Source organism: Bombus huntii, chromosome 10 (genome assembly GCF_024542735.1).
Source record: "Bombus huntii isolate Logan2020A chromosome 10, iyBomHunt1.1, whole genome shotgun sequence".
In the NCBI taxonomy this organism is placed as follows: Eukaryota; Metazoa; Arthropoda; class Insecta; order Hymenoptera; family Apidae; genus Bombus; species Bombus huntii.
In genome coordinates, this window is record NC_066247.1 from 5995480 (window position 1) to 6011539 (window position 16060).

Here is a 16060-nt window from a genome sequence, read left to right on the forward strand (position 1 = left end):
ATATAAAACTATTGAATGTGATTGATAATAAAAAGAAAAGAAAATATGACTAAAGTCATATATCAGTATACAATCGGTCATTTATACATAATCAGACAATTTATTATACATAAATAATGCATGTTAATTAATGATTTATTAAGTTAATTTTAAGACAGGTCCACCTATTTCAGCGGTCGATATTTACAAGAGAATTCTTACCACTCTATGGTGATGTGTATTCTACATTATCGACCAGACCTGTAATACGATTTGCGGATTTCTTCCATATTATGCCTCACGGGGTAAAACTGTTTCAGTAGTTCTCATTTCTTTTTAATTGTCAATTTAAATTTCACTATCGATACAATCATCGATTTTAGATAATATAAGTATATCAGAATGAAAACAAAAATAAGAATTTTACAAGTACTAACAGGAATTAGGAGCTACTAATGTAACAATACATCAAAAATTCACATCATTCATCTTGAAATAAAGATAAAAACATTTTTATCGATTATGTTAACATCACCATTGAAGTAATCGATCTGTCACATCACTGATCGTTGGTCATTAGTTGTTAGACTAGATCGACCATAGTGTCAAAGACAAATAAGAGAAAGGAGAAGATGAGAAAAAGAAGCAGGCGTTGGCCTACCTGTTTTCTCGCTCTCGTTAGGCTTAAATTTGATAAGCCGTGATAGCGATGGCAGCGAGGATCGTGTGTTAGTGCTTTCTGGTCGGTGTTAGTGGACATGGTATATATCCGGCATCATAAGTGGCCACCTCATATGGTCAATCTCGTATTACGTCTGGGCTAACTCGGACAACACACTACACATCGGGTGACACACTTTAAGGTAAACGGTACATCACATTTTTCCTTAGTATAGTCCAGAACGCTCCTTATGGAGGAGATTTTTAAATCTATTAATTATGGAATCGTAGATTATCGTTTTGCTAATGACTATTAATGGCGTGTATTCATTATATCGATAAAAAGTTATTAAAGAATAAAGATACAACACGCATTTTTAACGACATAAGTTACTTACGAAAAGGATTTTTAAGATCTGCGACTGTTTAATAAAAATGTAATAAAAGTACCGATTTCCAAAGTTTTGAATTTTGTCTCTAAAGCAATATAAATTTCCTAATATTAAAAATTATTTAGAAAGCCTGAAAAAGCTTGATTATATTCAATTTTAGATTAACCTAATGGAATATTCTGAACCATATATTTTTTACAGTCAGCCAGAAGTCGCGGGGATTTTAAATCGTAAACTTCGAAAGGTGTCACCCGTTGTGCACGTAATCGACGCACACCTTCGTGCAATCAGCAACGGGCGACCATCTTATTACGGGTGTGTGGTACAAACATGGGTAGCAAAGTGTAAACCACCATTATTATTAGCGAAACGTGTAATAAGAGACATTCTGCGCCAGTTCGAGAAAGAATACCGAAACACAATGGGGATATTGCAGACGCTGCCTTGAACAATATTTTTCGAGGTTAGGCATAAACATCAATTAGATCGAAATTGTTGCTTTTAAAAGAATAATCCACCATGGATGGCCGATTGTTTCCATCAATATCGATTCGATCTCAATGGCGTCAAACAACGATGAAATTACAAAGCAAAAGGAGAAGATTGGTATCACGCAAAACATCCTGCCGAAGTGGTAAGCCAACGGAGCGTAAAATGAAACATTGTTCGTGGTACCAATTTGCTGGGAATTAATTAAATACAAATTTAACACTTTGAAGGGAAAAGAGAACCCGAAGCCAAAAAACAGGTTAAGTGGTTACATTGTTCTTTGTTAAATGGAATCGCGATGGTCGCATCGATGACGCATCATTCTTGTTACATTTTAACATACACTAATAATACTTTTATTAATTTAGATCTTTCCATCTTTCTTTATATGAGTTAGGAATATTTTCTTATTATTTAGTTTATTGTTAGATTTATTATAGGTATAATTTATTATTTAATATATTAATTATTTTTTACTGTTTCCTTCACCATATTTATTTTGTTCATGATTATTAATAAATATTCGCCTTGAAAAGTAGATAAGAAATACATATAAAATTGTTGTTAACATTTTTTAAGCTTTGGCGAACTTATCTTAACGTACTTTACTAATAAATATATTTTTATGCTTTTATAGAGATGCTTTTATAAATATACTTTTATAATTATATATATCTAAGTTATAATATCTAATTAATATGATCAGTAAGTATTTAACTCTCATATTGAATTTATCACATAAACTTATATACTTATATACTTGTGTGTGTATGTTTCATTGAGAGATGAAAGGAGAATGAAAGGTTTTAAGAATTGAAGCTCTTGGTCAGTAGATTCACATGGTATAAACCTGCTACGGGGAATCCTAATGTTGCACCTAGTGCAATAAATACACGGCAACACAGCAAGCACGAACGTTTATAGATGAATGATAGTAACAAGATAATGTCACAATGGACCAAAAGGTCTTTATCGCGTAAAGTTATATAATCAGCGAGCTATAAAGAATTCACGGTCGTAAACCATTGTGCGTATCTTACTCAACGTTTAACTCTCCCGCGATTCACGCGTAGTTTCTTGTTTATGGATCAATAAATTTGGCGAAGTGGAGAGGAATGGAAGGGATAAATGAAATCTAACATCGACCATGACATTTACTGGAGTCACACTTTCGGAATTATCGGTTCAATTACAACGCTTTCCCTTCTATTGCTTCTTTCTATCAATTTTCTCAATTATTATTATTTATTTTTAGTATTTATTTAATATCCTAAATTTTCATTTCTAATGGAGAAACACAGAATTCAAACTGTATATGCATTTAGAATAATTCTTCCGTGTTAGCAAATAAACGAAATAAACCAAATTTTCAAACTAAACCGAGTGTTGCAACGATAGTTTGTTTTAGCAATTCCCATGCCTGGTGAGGGATCAGCGGCGGAAAAAAAAGAAACAGAGGAGGAACGACTACAATGCTTAGACCACGATCAACGCGCCAATATTTTAAACACGGCCCCTTAACTTCGCAGGTTCTTCTTTTCCCATATGCACTCCTAATCACAAGTCGCATCGGCAGATATAGCGTGTACCACGATGCACCCCGTTAAATCTCGAGAGGGAATCGAGAGCGAGGGAGAGTCGAAAAGGGAGAAAGGAAGGAAAGACGAGGAGGAAGAGAGAAGTAAAAGAGATAGAATGGGAAGAGCCGGGGTTGTAAGCGACACGATAGAAGGAGAGAGAGGACATGGTGGCTCGAGGAGGAACGTTGGGGCAACGTAAGAGGAGGAGGTGGTGGCGGTCGTATCGGAGGAGGTGAAGGAGGAGGAGACGGTGGAGGAGCAGAACAGAAGGAGAAGGGGAGAGCGACATTCCAGAAGGCGGCGGCGGCGGTGGTTCTCGTGGGAAACCAAAGAGAGAGAGAGGAGAGAGATCTCGTCTCGAGGAGAGGTTGCGAGCCTTAAGGCACCGTTCTCATCTCCCGACAAGCGCGACAAGACCGCCACAGAGAGACTCCTGCCTCCGATGCCGCCGACAATCGTCGAATTTATGATTTCATAGAGACACCTGGTTTGGCCTGGTAACGTATATACGAAATCTTCTGATCCGCTTAACGAAGAACTAAGAACCTAAATGCACTCTAAAGAATCTAAATGCACGTACAAGTACTTTTACACGGATATATATGTACAGGTTTCGGAGGAGTGTTTGCGTCGAAGACTGACAAGGTATCCGAAGGTAATAGAATTTCAGGCATTCGTCCTGGGAATTTATCGTTCCATTAACTCAAATGCCCTGTAAAGGAAATTGGATATAGCATTATTCAGTGTTCCGAGCCGCGCGAACATTTATGGGTACATATGATATATTAGTGGCAGCAAGCGATAGCTGCACCCTCGAATGCGTTCACTTCTTCTGTTTATTAAGCAAGGATCGACTACTGCGTTATTCCTCGCCGATAAAGCGGCATCGATGCACCGGGTTGGTCGAACGTAACGTGATTCTTCGCTGCAGAACGAAGAAAAAAGAAGTGATTACGATAAGGAACCTGGGCCTCGATCGCGTTGCTTGCAAGAACGAACTAGATCGATGGATCGAGATTACGTCAAACGTGTTGAAACACGTGTATATGTATAAAATAATTTATTTGAAACAAGTTGCAGATTCGTTTGTATCAGGTTTCTTTGTAAGGTAAAATGCTATTTAAATGTGTTGATTGGAGTACATTTAGGTTTATACGTTGTACAAGATTGAACGAGGAAGCTCTAACAAGATGTTACAGAGAGACTGTGAATCGACCCTTAGGGTGAATCTTCACGAAGCACGGGACAAGTGATTTCAAGCCAAACGAACACACGAGGAGAGGATGATGTTTAAGCCCACGAGGTTTTGGATCATCGCGAATGATCGAAGCTCGTCTGTCCCCCGGCATAATTTTCCCACAGGGTTCTTTTCAGGAATGAATCGACAAAAAATTTAATTTTTACTGAATACATAAGCCTTTTTGTATGCCATTTACAATTTTTTTTAGCGAATCTCCATTCCTAGTTTCCAACAAATCTACACGCTTTATCCTATAGAAAGGAAGAATGTGAAACAAGCCAAAAGAAAACAAAACAATTGATAAATTTTACATTACTTAAACAATGATGAATGAATAGATACACACGAAACTAATAAAGATAAGGAACAAATTGTATTTAAAGAAAACGTCTTTAACACATTATTTCATTGAAACAATTAAGATAAGATACATGAAACACATCCATAGAACTCGATCACACAGCAGCAACTGTTTGATTCTTAATACATTAATTACTCGTTTAATGTGTGGCTGTATCGTGATAGGCAGCTGGGACATTTTAAATAACAGTCTCTTTATCTCATGCATGGTTACCCGCCATGCAATGACATCAGAATTGACAACAACTTGTCGTCGTGACGGTTGGATGTTATATAGTGGCAATAAAGCAGCTCATTATTATTATTACGATCGTAAGTCAAACTAGGCGTCTGAACTGCGTGCTTTATAGCACGATAATCGGTCAGCGTGCGTATCGGTATCGCCAACGACATGCACGCGCTTGATTATGCGAAAGGATAACGTCCAGTTAAACGACGTTCAGAAATTCAACACCGATTCATTGTCGGGAATATCCATTTCTCTGACCGTTGACGTCGCACTACCGTATCCTGAGTCTTCATCCTTGCTCTTGTCGAGTGGCGATCGCTCTGCTCATACTTCCGTGAAACCTTCGTCAGGAAATATTATTGATTATAGCGAGTATTATTAGCTATTATTGCTATCAATACATAGGAAAATTACTCGTATTATGCATGAAAAATTAATTGGGATCGCATCATTGAAGTTAAGGTGACTATTATACGTTGACACTTATATTGATAAGAAAATATTGACCTTTTTAATATCATGCTATATTCATTAATTTTTATAGGATTGAAAGCAAGTAGCTGCCAATTCTTATATGATTTCTTCAGAAAATTACTTGTTCAAATCTACGAGGAACAATTAAATATTCAACTTGTAATTTGCTTTGAAGTATTCTGTAAAAAGTGCACAAATTCTACCTTTTTCACTATTCCCTTACATATATAAATATATTATATAAAATAAACTTATACTTTCAAATATGTAATCACATATTCCAAAAATTTCATTACTTCAAAGGATACAGGTATTAACAATTAAAAGCTACTAAAGTCTCTAAAGAAATACATATCCTTGGAAATCTAAAATACTACTAACATTCCACGTCGTTAACCAGTTTCCAGAAAGTTCCTGCATCCCTTCATCAAACATTCGCAGCATTCTCCTCGTCAAGTTCAGGACACGAAGTTTCGTCAACGATGTCACCGGAACACTTCGGATGAGACAAAGGTGTGTCCAGGTTGTGCAATGAACATTTTTGACAAGGGTCACGGTGATACGTGCGCGTGCAGACGAACACCCTGTATAAGGCAGGGCGCAGAGGCACGCCGGGCAGCGCGATGAGATGAAGAAGGAGGGAAGAAGGTGGAGAGTTAATTGAATCCGAGCAGCGTATAAGTGGAATGGCCTATTCCTCCTCTGGTTCGCTCCTCTTATTCTTCTTTCTTCCCGCGTGCCTCTTCTCCTCCCATACCCTTCTTCTTCTACCGTGTCTCCCTTGCCTTGCCTCGCGTCGTCCTTCGTAGCTCCTTGTACCCCCTTCGAACGGGGTACCGAGGTAGATCGGTAGGTGGAAGGACGCCGGAGGACGGAGGGAGGAAGCATTCCTTTGTCTCTGCGCACACGGACCTAGATCATATAGTATATAATGCGTATAATGTGCATAAGGATCTGCAACTATGTAAAGTGCAACTTGACTGCATTGCACGTGTCTCTGGGTACCTGGTTGCGACCAGAATCGCGTAATTTGTCGAGTCGAAGAGAAATTTTGAATTTAGTACAAGTTGCTTTGAAGTACAAGGAATAAAAGAAGGATATTTGTAACACCTGCTTTTGTATTGTAGATTATTTCTATTCTATTCTATTTTTTTGTATTGTATTATTTCTCGACATATAAATCTGATATCCAAATCTTTGTACATTTTTTTGAAAACATCCTGTATATTCTAAACTAATTCTCCTTCCTATTTCCAGATACCTGCAATTCCCTTCGTGCTGTCAAAGAAGCGTACTCCAGTGAGTAAGACATAAGCCACGTTCACCAAATTTATATTCGTCCTTTTTAAAGCGTTCAATATACTCCAAAGTAATTTTCATTCCCACTTCTAGTTATCAGAAGTTTCCTTGATCCTGTCAGAAACGTGTGTTTCAGCGAGCAAGACGTAAGTCACGTTCACATCGTCGAGGAGTCCGGTACCCGCGAACACCATACCGCGACACAATACCTCACGGATACACGCACACGTACGCGTGCTTTTAAAACAGTTGTGCCGCCTATATTCCCTCCGGGAAGAATCCAGAGGGAGTCGGTAAGGTTGGCGTGCGACGGGCTTCGTCGCGAATTGGACTTTCAACCATATGTTTCTACGTGTCCTTAAAGATCGCTGGACGTTCTCCACGTAGGACTGGATGCGGGACTCCACACGCCAGCTCCTCTATCGGCAAAAATCCACCCGGTTCTCGGATGTGGACGTCTTTGCAAATGATTTTTGTCGATGACAGTGCTGCTGGGTTCTCACCGTGGGTGCTCACCGGTGAGCATCCCTCGCACACGCACTCCGCGTATTTGCGTACCCCGAAATAGCCGTACCCTCCTCCCTGCTTCGTCAGACGGCCCAGGGGACGAGGATGAGGACGCTGAAGAGGTGGACCAAGCAGCGAGGCCGGGGCGAGGGGGTAGGAACCGAGCGTGTATACCGCAAAACCAGTTCGCTGGTGAGTAAACAAAAAACGAGAAGAAGCCAACGCCGCGGCACGGCCTCGTTGTCCGTCGCGAGGGGAAGAGAATCACTGCTTTATTGCTAATTCGAAGACATTCGCCCGGCAGAAATGAAATTTTATAGTCCGCCTTGTGGACCGGGAGGGGCATCCGCGTCACCGAACATACGTGGGAGCTGCTATACATCGGGCGCCCGGCCCCACGGCTACGGTCCTGCCAGGACAAATGCCTCCGCTACGTGGATCACTCCGATGTGAGTCTCTTCGAATCTCGAAATAGGATCCGTTATCGTTACCTACGCGCCCTTGCCATCTACATATAGGTAAACGGTTTGGACATGTATTATAACACTCGGTTTTCAGAAGCTCGAAACTCTCGAGCAAATAAGATCACCGATAAAATAGAAGGGAAGCGGACAATTGTGAGATAGGAGATAGTAAGGCTGATATTTAACAAGAGAGATAGTAAAATCGTCGGGTTGATGGGTTTTAGATTTTCCGTTTTTGAGATTTGTGGAGATGAGATTAGTGGAGACTTGCTGGATTGGGATCATGATCATATGTCATCATAGCTTGATTATAGTCATCTATATATACTATAATATATATAGATAGATATTGTTTGTTGTCTTATGTTGTTGCTATTCTGTTTCGTCTGTTTTATTTTTTCACTAGACTTGCTACTGCTATGCTAAGAAACAGTTATCGACACTGGTAATATGTAATTTGTGAATGTTTAATTATCAAAAAGTACCATTTCGATGCCTGAATCTAGAACATGCCTTTAAATTTCAATAACGTAAAGAAGTACCGAGTCACAAAGTTCGAAGATCTTCGAATTACGAGGGGAATGTTACTGAGAAATCTGACGATTATTTTCTCCGAAATCGTTCTCGGTTTCCAGCACGATCTCGAGCGAGAAGACCCAGCGGGTGGCTCGCGTCACGAGAATGCAGCTCGTAGCGGCGAAGCTCATTACGTTGACGTGTGCGTAAGAACTTCGTACACGCGATGTAATCGCGCTGATGAAACTGACGCGCGGAATGATGCGCTACACGGCTCGTCATATTGGTGAGAAACGTTTGTCTCCTTATTGTTAATAAAAGAAAACTAGACAAACATAAGATAAAATACGAATAAGGTTCCTTTTTAAAAACAATCTTAAAGTAATTGGTCTTAAACAATTTGAAACATTCTTAGAAACAATAGAAAAAGGAGGAAAGAAAAAAATGGCAGCGGTGTATGGAGAGTATCTATCTCGAAGCGCGGAACGGTGCTGGTTTAAATCGCGCAGGAAGATCGGCCAGAGATTACGTCGCGTACGGCAGCCACTCAAGTGTCGCAGTTGCACGTCGTTAATGCGAGGCAGGTGCTAACGCGGAGAGAAAGAGACGACAGGGAGAAGGTGGCGGTGAAGGAGAAGAAGAGAAGATGCGCCCGGATCCCGTCCTCCCCCTAATTGACAAATTGGAATCTTATTAGAAGCTCGTGATGCCGGAGGTACCCGAGGCAGGAGGAGCCTCGAGGCCTCTCTCGTTGGCAGGGAAGAGAAAGACCGAGTAGCGTAAAGGAGATAGAGAAAGTGAGACAGGTAGCGACAGAGTAGCCGTGAAAGACGAGGAAAGAACGAGGGGCATAATGCGTGGATGGCACGACACTAACAGGTTGTACGGCCCACAGTGGAACGGAGAGAAGAAGTACCTTATGCTCGGCCTGCCGGCCGGCAGGCGAATGCCACCCAGGAAGCGTTCGCGCGTGCGCGATCTGTGTGGCCTCGGCTGGACTCGACCACCGGGCCCAGCCGAGGACGCACGAGCTGGGCCGATTTAGCACGAGGACGCCCGAAGCCGACGTGTGCTGGCCCACCCGGTAGAGCGCGCGCGTGCCGCGTCCTGTGTGGTCTTACGTTCGCTTCTTCGCTCTTCCTATTCTTCCTTACTGGCTCTTCCCTCTCCGTTACGCTCTCGTCGCGTCCTTTTTCTCGCTCCTCTCTCTCGGTTTCACCTTCCTCCTTCTCTGTCTTTCCCGCATTCCATTTTTTTTCTTACTCCTCGCGTCGTCCCTCTTTTTTTTTCTTCTTTTGTTTCTTGTGCGCACTCTTTTTTCTCTTTTTCTACGGATTCACCGCGTTTTTCTCGTTTTCTCGCTGCTTGCACGTCTCTCCTCTCTTTCCACCATGGAATTCTTGCTTGTTCCACTGCGAGAACTTCTTGCTCAACTTCGCTCTCCTTCCCAGCCGACTGCTGCTCTTCGCTGCTCCGAGACACGGCTACGTGCTCGTCGTCCTTTCTCTCCTGGCGGATCGCGGGGTTCGCCCCCACCTTCTCCTTCGACTGCGACGCTGCTACACATGGTCCACGCTGTCTCTTGGCTCCGTCCGGGCCGCGAAGATGAGGTGGCCCCGAAGACGAACACTGAAGGAGGGTGGAGGTGCTGACAGTGGCGTAAGTAACGAAGGATCGTGTAGATCGCGCGATATTGCCGCCGACAGGACCGCGAAATGGAATTCTAATTAGGTGGCCTCCTCGTTACCAACCATGAAACGGGACAGTCAGCCTGGGAATCCAAACGGCCGGGCCAATTTGTATACGATCATGGAGTTATTGTATACTTTTCCATTGTGTCGCGTCAATAGAAGTTGACTCTCAAAGGATTTATCGAATCTGTTTTCTATTAGTAGAAAAGGGTTCCCATTCGGTAGCCCTTTTGTTGTTTTTCATGTTTCACTTCTTCCGTGGAATATTTTTCAGGTCTAATGTGGTGATCTACGTAAAAGAGCTACGCTTGAAAGGGGCCATGCGTCTCCATTATTGCTATTCGTCGCGAGAAACGGTTCCTCGTGTCACGTTCACAAGAGCCATGTAGAATTTTATCTACGTCAGTGGGCAAAGAAAGGAGATGAGGTGGTAAGCCCACTCGACTCGTTCCACCTCTCCTTTCCCGCTTCTCGGTTTCCTTCGCACGGCTCGACTCGACCACGTGCTAACTTACGAGCTACGATCTCTGTACCCTTCCACCTTTCTTTCCTCTTTTATCCTTCTTGCTAGTTGTCTCTTTCTTGTCTCTGTAACCTGCCTCTGTCTTTTTACTTTTCCGTGAGGGAGCACGGCTCCCTCTGCCAGTTTTTTATCTCTGTTTGTCTTTTTATGTCTCCTATGTCTCTCCTTAGGTTCCGATCCAAGCTCTGCGCCGTCTTGCTTTTTCACTCCCCTCGGAACTTCTCGGATTATTAATCCAGCGACGAGAGAGGATCCGTGGCGTTCGCGGAGATTATGGGCTCGAGAGCATGGCCAAGGTGCTGCTACGTTAACAAGCATCAATAGGCCGAAAGAGGAACGAGAAGGCGCAGGGATCGTAAAATGTGATTCCGAGGATGAAAGATCGCGTTTTGCTCTGTCCCTTTATCTACGCGATATCCCTTCGACAAAGTAGCGAAACGGGAGTATACGTGCAAAATTGATCCGTAGGCGGTACACCGAATCGATTTGATTTTATAAATGGCTTTTGGATTCTTCGTTGGCCATGTATGTATTATTTTCTTACTGGTTAGAATTTAGTTTTTTTTTGGTTCTGAGTGAATTCTCTATTTGTAGATTATTGTGAACAGATGTAATGTATTTAGGAGAGAACAATCGTATGGAAGATACGAGGAAATAATAAAACCATTAAGAAAGATTCTGCTAAACAACATCTATTCCACTGGCGAAGAAATTAGATTCAATAACTTAATACTTATTGGACATAAGGCATAGAGTTTCATGTTATGTTAATATTTTTTTCAAATTGAATATTGTATTTGAACCAAATGGAAAATCTTCACTTCTATTTGTGTGCAAGTAAGGAATATCCAGTTATTTTTCTAATACTCAAATTCTTTTTCTCTTTGTTTTATTACATTTTGTTTCATTCATAATTTATCTTTCATTTATAGTCATATTCCAATTATCATATTCACCTATAATACAAACCAAGAGTAAACAAATAGTAATTCAATATTATTACTCATCATTCTAACGTACTATTACTATTTCATATTTTGATTTAACTTTCCACAATCAGGCTGCAATTTTTCCATCTTGTCCCATTCCATCAGTATACATCATCTGAGATTTCCTTGTCATTAACACAATTCCACGCATACGCATTCCCTTTCGTTCACCTTTCACATTCCACACATTACCTTCTTCCCATCACAATATCCATAAAAACCTATAAATTCGGAACAAATCTATTTCGAAAAAACAATGATGCAGCTTCAATATTTAGATTGTATCTATCGGAGCAGAAAGAAAGGTATAGGTTTTTATATTAAAAATATAGTGTAAAAGTCTGTCGTTACGAAGATTAGTCGACTATGAACTTATAACACGTTTGTAAAAGTGATTTAATTTCGGTTAATGTTTTAGCTGTTTTTTATTAATTTATTCTAATCATAGGAAAGTGAAGGTGCCTTCTTGTTGCAGCATCCTTTCAATTTCTTAACAAGCTAAGAATGAACAATATATTCGATCGAGCCGCGATCTATCATCGAAACGCGCGAACAGATGCGTTCCCCGTGGCGATTCGCACGGTACGAGCTCTTGTTCGTCTGGATCGCGAGGGCAGCGTGCGCGCGTGACGCGGATAAACTGTCAGGATGGGGCGCGATGATTGGCCCCGGCCCGTAAAGCGTATTTTCGCGTGTAAAATGTAAATGGCGCTGTTCTGTGTTCCTGGATCCGCTCGGCCAGTTTCCCGTCTGTACGTGTGCGTGTGCACACGAGGAAGAAGCGTGGAACTCGTGGAAAGGAGAAATGTAGTCGAGCTTGTCAAAGGAAGAACGAAGAGATGGTTGAAGAAAGAAAGAGACGAAGAAGGTTCAAAGAGCCGACAGTGGTTAAAGAGCCTTCTTCCTCTCTCCATCTCGACACGCACAAGTACAAGGCGCAACCTTTCGAGCTACCCAGAAGAGTATCATCCTTCTACCTTTCTCCCTCCTTCCATCTCGTCGCCCCTCTTCGCCGCTTTCCATCCTTATTTATCTCGCTACCTCGACTCTCCTCGTTCCTTACCCTGCTGGCAGAGCAAATTTATTTCACGTTCCTGCCTTTTCTGGACCTTTCACAATATTTGGCCGTGCTTTGGCATCCAGCACCGGTCACGGCGGGCACCGGTCACCAGAAGATACGGCTTTGAGCCCTCGGTGATGGATGGTTCGCTCTCCAGCCCGCCACGAATTGCTGCTTCTACTCTCATCCCATCTCTCTTCTGCTTACACATTCACCATCCTTCTTCATCCATCTAAGTTCGTTCCTCTTGCTCGCACCGTGAGCCCCTTGCCGGGCTCTTCTTCCCTCTGTAGAGGATGCTAGACCGCCGCTGATGGGGTCCAGGGCCGGTCAGTCCTAAGGTGTATACACGTGAAGTTCCTTGTCGTGATCGGTCGATCTACCTCGCCTCTACCTTGGAGGTTTCGGTTATCCGAGCTTAAGTCCCCAACCGAGATTCATTATGTTCGTCATCTTCGATCAAGGTTCTCCAACTTGTTACAAGTTACATTCACGAAGATCACGCGCCACGCTTAGGTGTCAAATAGTTCAGTGACCGCGCGTGAATGGGAAATCGATCCATGCTGTTGGTAAACCGTTTGAGCTAACAGAGAGGGAGTAAATCGAGGTTAAACGCGGTCGAAGAAGGAAATGAATCGTGGAAGAATGGGCCCTCTGTTCGGCTATTGCAACAAGCCGTCCCTGGGTCCGTGGACCCGCAGCCCCGGGACCGTTCCACCGAGTTCGTGCAGGTATATAAATTCTGGTGCTATTATTGGGGTTTGTGCCTTCTCACAGAGCCCTCTGGGGCCCGCGGCGGTCCCTTTGAGCTACTCTTTCTACCTCTGTCGTTTTCCCCTTCGTCTTGCTCTTACACTGTCGTTTCTACTCTCGCTCTCTTTCTCTCTCTACCTTGCTGGCCCCCTCTCCTCTTGTAGACCTTATCCTACCACTACCTCCTTTCCTCTGTCTTCATCCTCCTCCTCCACCTCCACCTCCTTGGATCACCCTTTAACTCGCCCGCCCTACCCTTTTACGTACCCATTCTCCACCTCGCTGCCGATCCTTACACCGCCCCTGAGACTTGTTTGTTTTCCCTTCGCGTCGTCTTCCGTTTGCTAAACGCACCTTAAATTACGCGGCCGATGATAAATATTTGAGCCGTCCATTACGCGAAAGGGCCACTACGGACAGAGGTCCGAACCGGTGTTACCTTCTTCGAGCTGGCGCAGCTTCCTCCGTGGATCGTGTTACTTTGTAAAAGGGACACCCGGGACCCGGATAGCCCGCGATGGTGTCGTCACATGGAATTTTTTTTTTTTTTTCCTCTTGTCTTTCTTCTTTTGTTTCATTGAGGATGATCGTGGAGTTTGTGGATTCAGTTGCGGTTACTTTTTGATGTTTGGTTTCTTCTAGATTTTGTTAGACACTATGTTCATTCATTGAACAATTGTTGTACACGAAACGCAATGTCGATCCTTATTGGCTTAAAGTAATTTTAGCCATGTCAAGAGAGAGTTTACAATTGAGAAAATAGCTCGAATAGACTAATGGCTTAGTAGTTTAGTATATGACAATTATTCTGCAAACTTGAAATTCGAGACATTAAAGTGAAATAGAGTTTCCTAACTTAATGTCGATTCTTATAAATTACCTATGACCCAACGATCAAAAAGGAAATTTCAATTGAAAAAGCGATCCGCGTAATAATTTAAATCACCATCTTTTGCGTAACCCAATGATTGCTAACTGATGGTTAACTCCATATACGAAAGGGGATTTCAAATAAGAAATTATCCAAACAGTAATTCAAATAATTGCATTTAGCGTTCGATGGTAATGGCGGATCGAAATTATCCCGCGAATTTCAAACGTAGTGCATTATAACGAAACGTTTTCTAACTTAATTGAAATTCTTGCAGATTGGCCACAACCCAATGATGCAAACTGAGGGTTAGTTCCAATATCGAGAAAGAGATTTCAAACAATGATTTTATCTCGTCTGGCATACAATTGCATAGTAATCGTGGATCGAAATAATCCCGTGAAATTCGAATGTAAGGCGTCTTCTAATTTAATTTAAAATTTTGTAAACCAAAGGTTAAGCCCTCTTCCAGACAGAATAGTCCCGATAAAGGAACAATTCGTTCTCTTATCTAGCGTTCAACTAGCGTTCAATAGTGACCGCGGAACGAAATAATGCCGCGAAATTCAAATACAACGCGTCTTTGGAATGCGCGGCAACAGAGCGTTGGTGTTACTCGCGTCTTGATAGCGCACTTTTATTTCCGCCACTGTAGCCGCCACAAAAGTCAAAGTGCCTCGTAACAGGATTATGAAATGTTCCGGAGTAGCGTTCCACGGATGTTTACAACTATCGCGAATACTCGTTACCTTTTATTGCCGGCGGGTTTCAGCGATTCTGGCATCGGCTTCGTTAACGAGCGACGTTTATGCTTTCATTCGGCCGTAATTCTACCCCCTCGTGTCTCTCCCTACGATTCGTTGTACATATGCCTACACGTCATAACGCCGACTATATATTGGTTTTCCATAGGTCATTCATGCCGATTCATTCTCACGCTTTCCAGGCGAATCCTATTAATACAAGCGTGTCTGCCGATTCTTCGACACGAAAGCGTGTTTGTGAGTTTGATGGGTTCTTGGTTACGTGGTTCGTCGAAGGGGTTTGTTTGGCGAACACCGTCTTTATCTACGCAGGTCAGCCACACTAATCTCTGGTCCGTCTGTTGTCTTCGCCTTTGCTTGCTCCAACAGTTGCTGGTGTTGTTACTATTGTTAGAGGATCTTTTCAGGTTGTTTCTCGATGCTTATGAATGTTTTAGTTTCTGGAAAGCATACCGTATGAAAATTCTGTTGTCTGGTCACGTTTCTAGTTTATAGGGTGATTTTTCGACAGAAGGATTTTTTAATGGCATTTACATAGCATTGTCTCGAAGTTATTTAACGTACTCTTTCTGAGTTCTGAGTGTGGTTCGAGTTTCGAAAAAAATTGAGTGAAAGTTATACGAAGCAAAATCTGTATCCTCATTCCATATTGAGAAATTAAGCTGTAAATATCGTTATTTTCAGTAGCTCGAGCAACATATCGGTAATGCGAAGAATTCGTACAATTCGATAGAAAGCCTCGTACGCAGAAATGTTAAAAATTCTGTCCGACATGTGTAGCTACATGCTGTAAAGTCTAAGAGCAATTGACTATATCGTTCGCTGACTTCTAAAGAAGATTCTTTCTGTTTGAAAATTTCCTCTCATATTCTTCTTCGAATAGTACACGTTCTACAGAATATAATTCCTTTTGGCGCTTGCGTTATCAGAGAAACTATTATTCTTTAATATTCATCGCATTGTGACAAATTTTTCAAAATCGGTTCACAATAAATCATAGTTGTATAACTACATATTTTCGAAAGAAAAATTTTTAATCGCTTATCTGGTGTCGTAAGGTTTTACATGAATGAATTTCTCATATAGAAACTTAATTATTTCCTAATTTATAACTATATAATAGGCTGTTACTTTCTATTTAATTCTTACGAAATTTTCATTTTCTCTTCTCGCACAACTTTTCCCCAAAACGGCGATTTTTAGGTCCCTCAAATCCTCAT

General features: G+C 41.9%; 1 protein-coding gene across 12 annotated transcripts in view; it reads left to right on the forward strand.

Moving 5' to 3' along the window:
• The first annotated feature begins 139 nt into the window (after nucleotides 1-139).
• LOC126870502 (sonic hedgehog protein) overlaps nucleotides 140-16060 on the forward strand; it is a 102682-nt gene continuing 86761 nt past the window's right edge. For 2 of the 12 annotated variants that reach the window (XM_050628286.1, XM_050628288.1), the window contains exons 1-11: nucleotides 140-3597; nucleotides 3711-5391; nucleotides 5474-5916; nucleotides 6661-6702; nucleotides 6796-7401; nucleotides 7514-7658; nucleotides 8309-8475; nucleotides 8605-9848; nucleotides 10155-10310; nucleotides 10574-10928; nucleotides 10998-11240. The gene's annotated coding sequence lies outside the window, so the exon portion shown is untranslated. The remainder of the gene's footprint in view (nucleotides 3598-3710; nucleotides 5392-5473; nucleotides 5917-6660; nucleotides 6703-6795; nucleotides 7402-7513; nucleotides 7659-8308; nucleotides 8476-8604; nucleotides 9849-10154; nucleotides 10311-10573; nucleotides 10929-10997; nucleotides 11241-16060) is intronic. The other 10 variants (XM_050628287.1, XM_050628293.1, XM_050628295.1 and 7 more) reach the window with 10 other exon arrangements.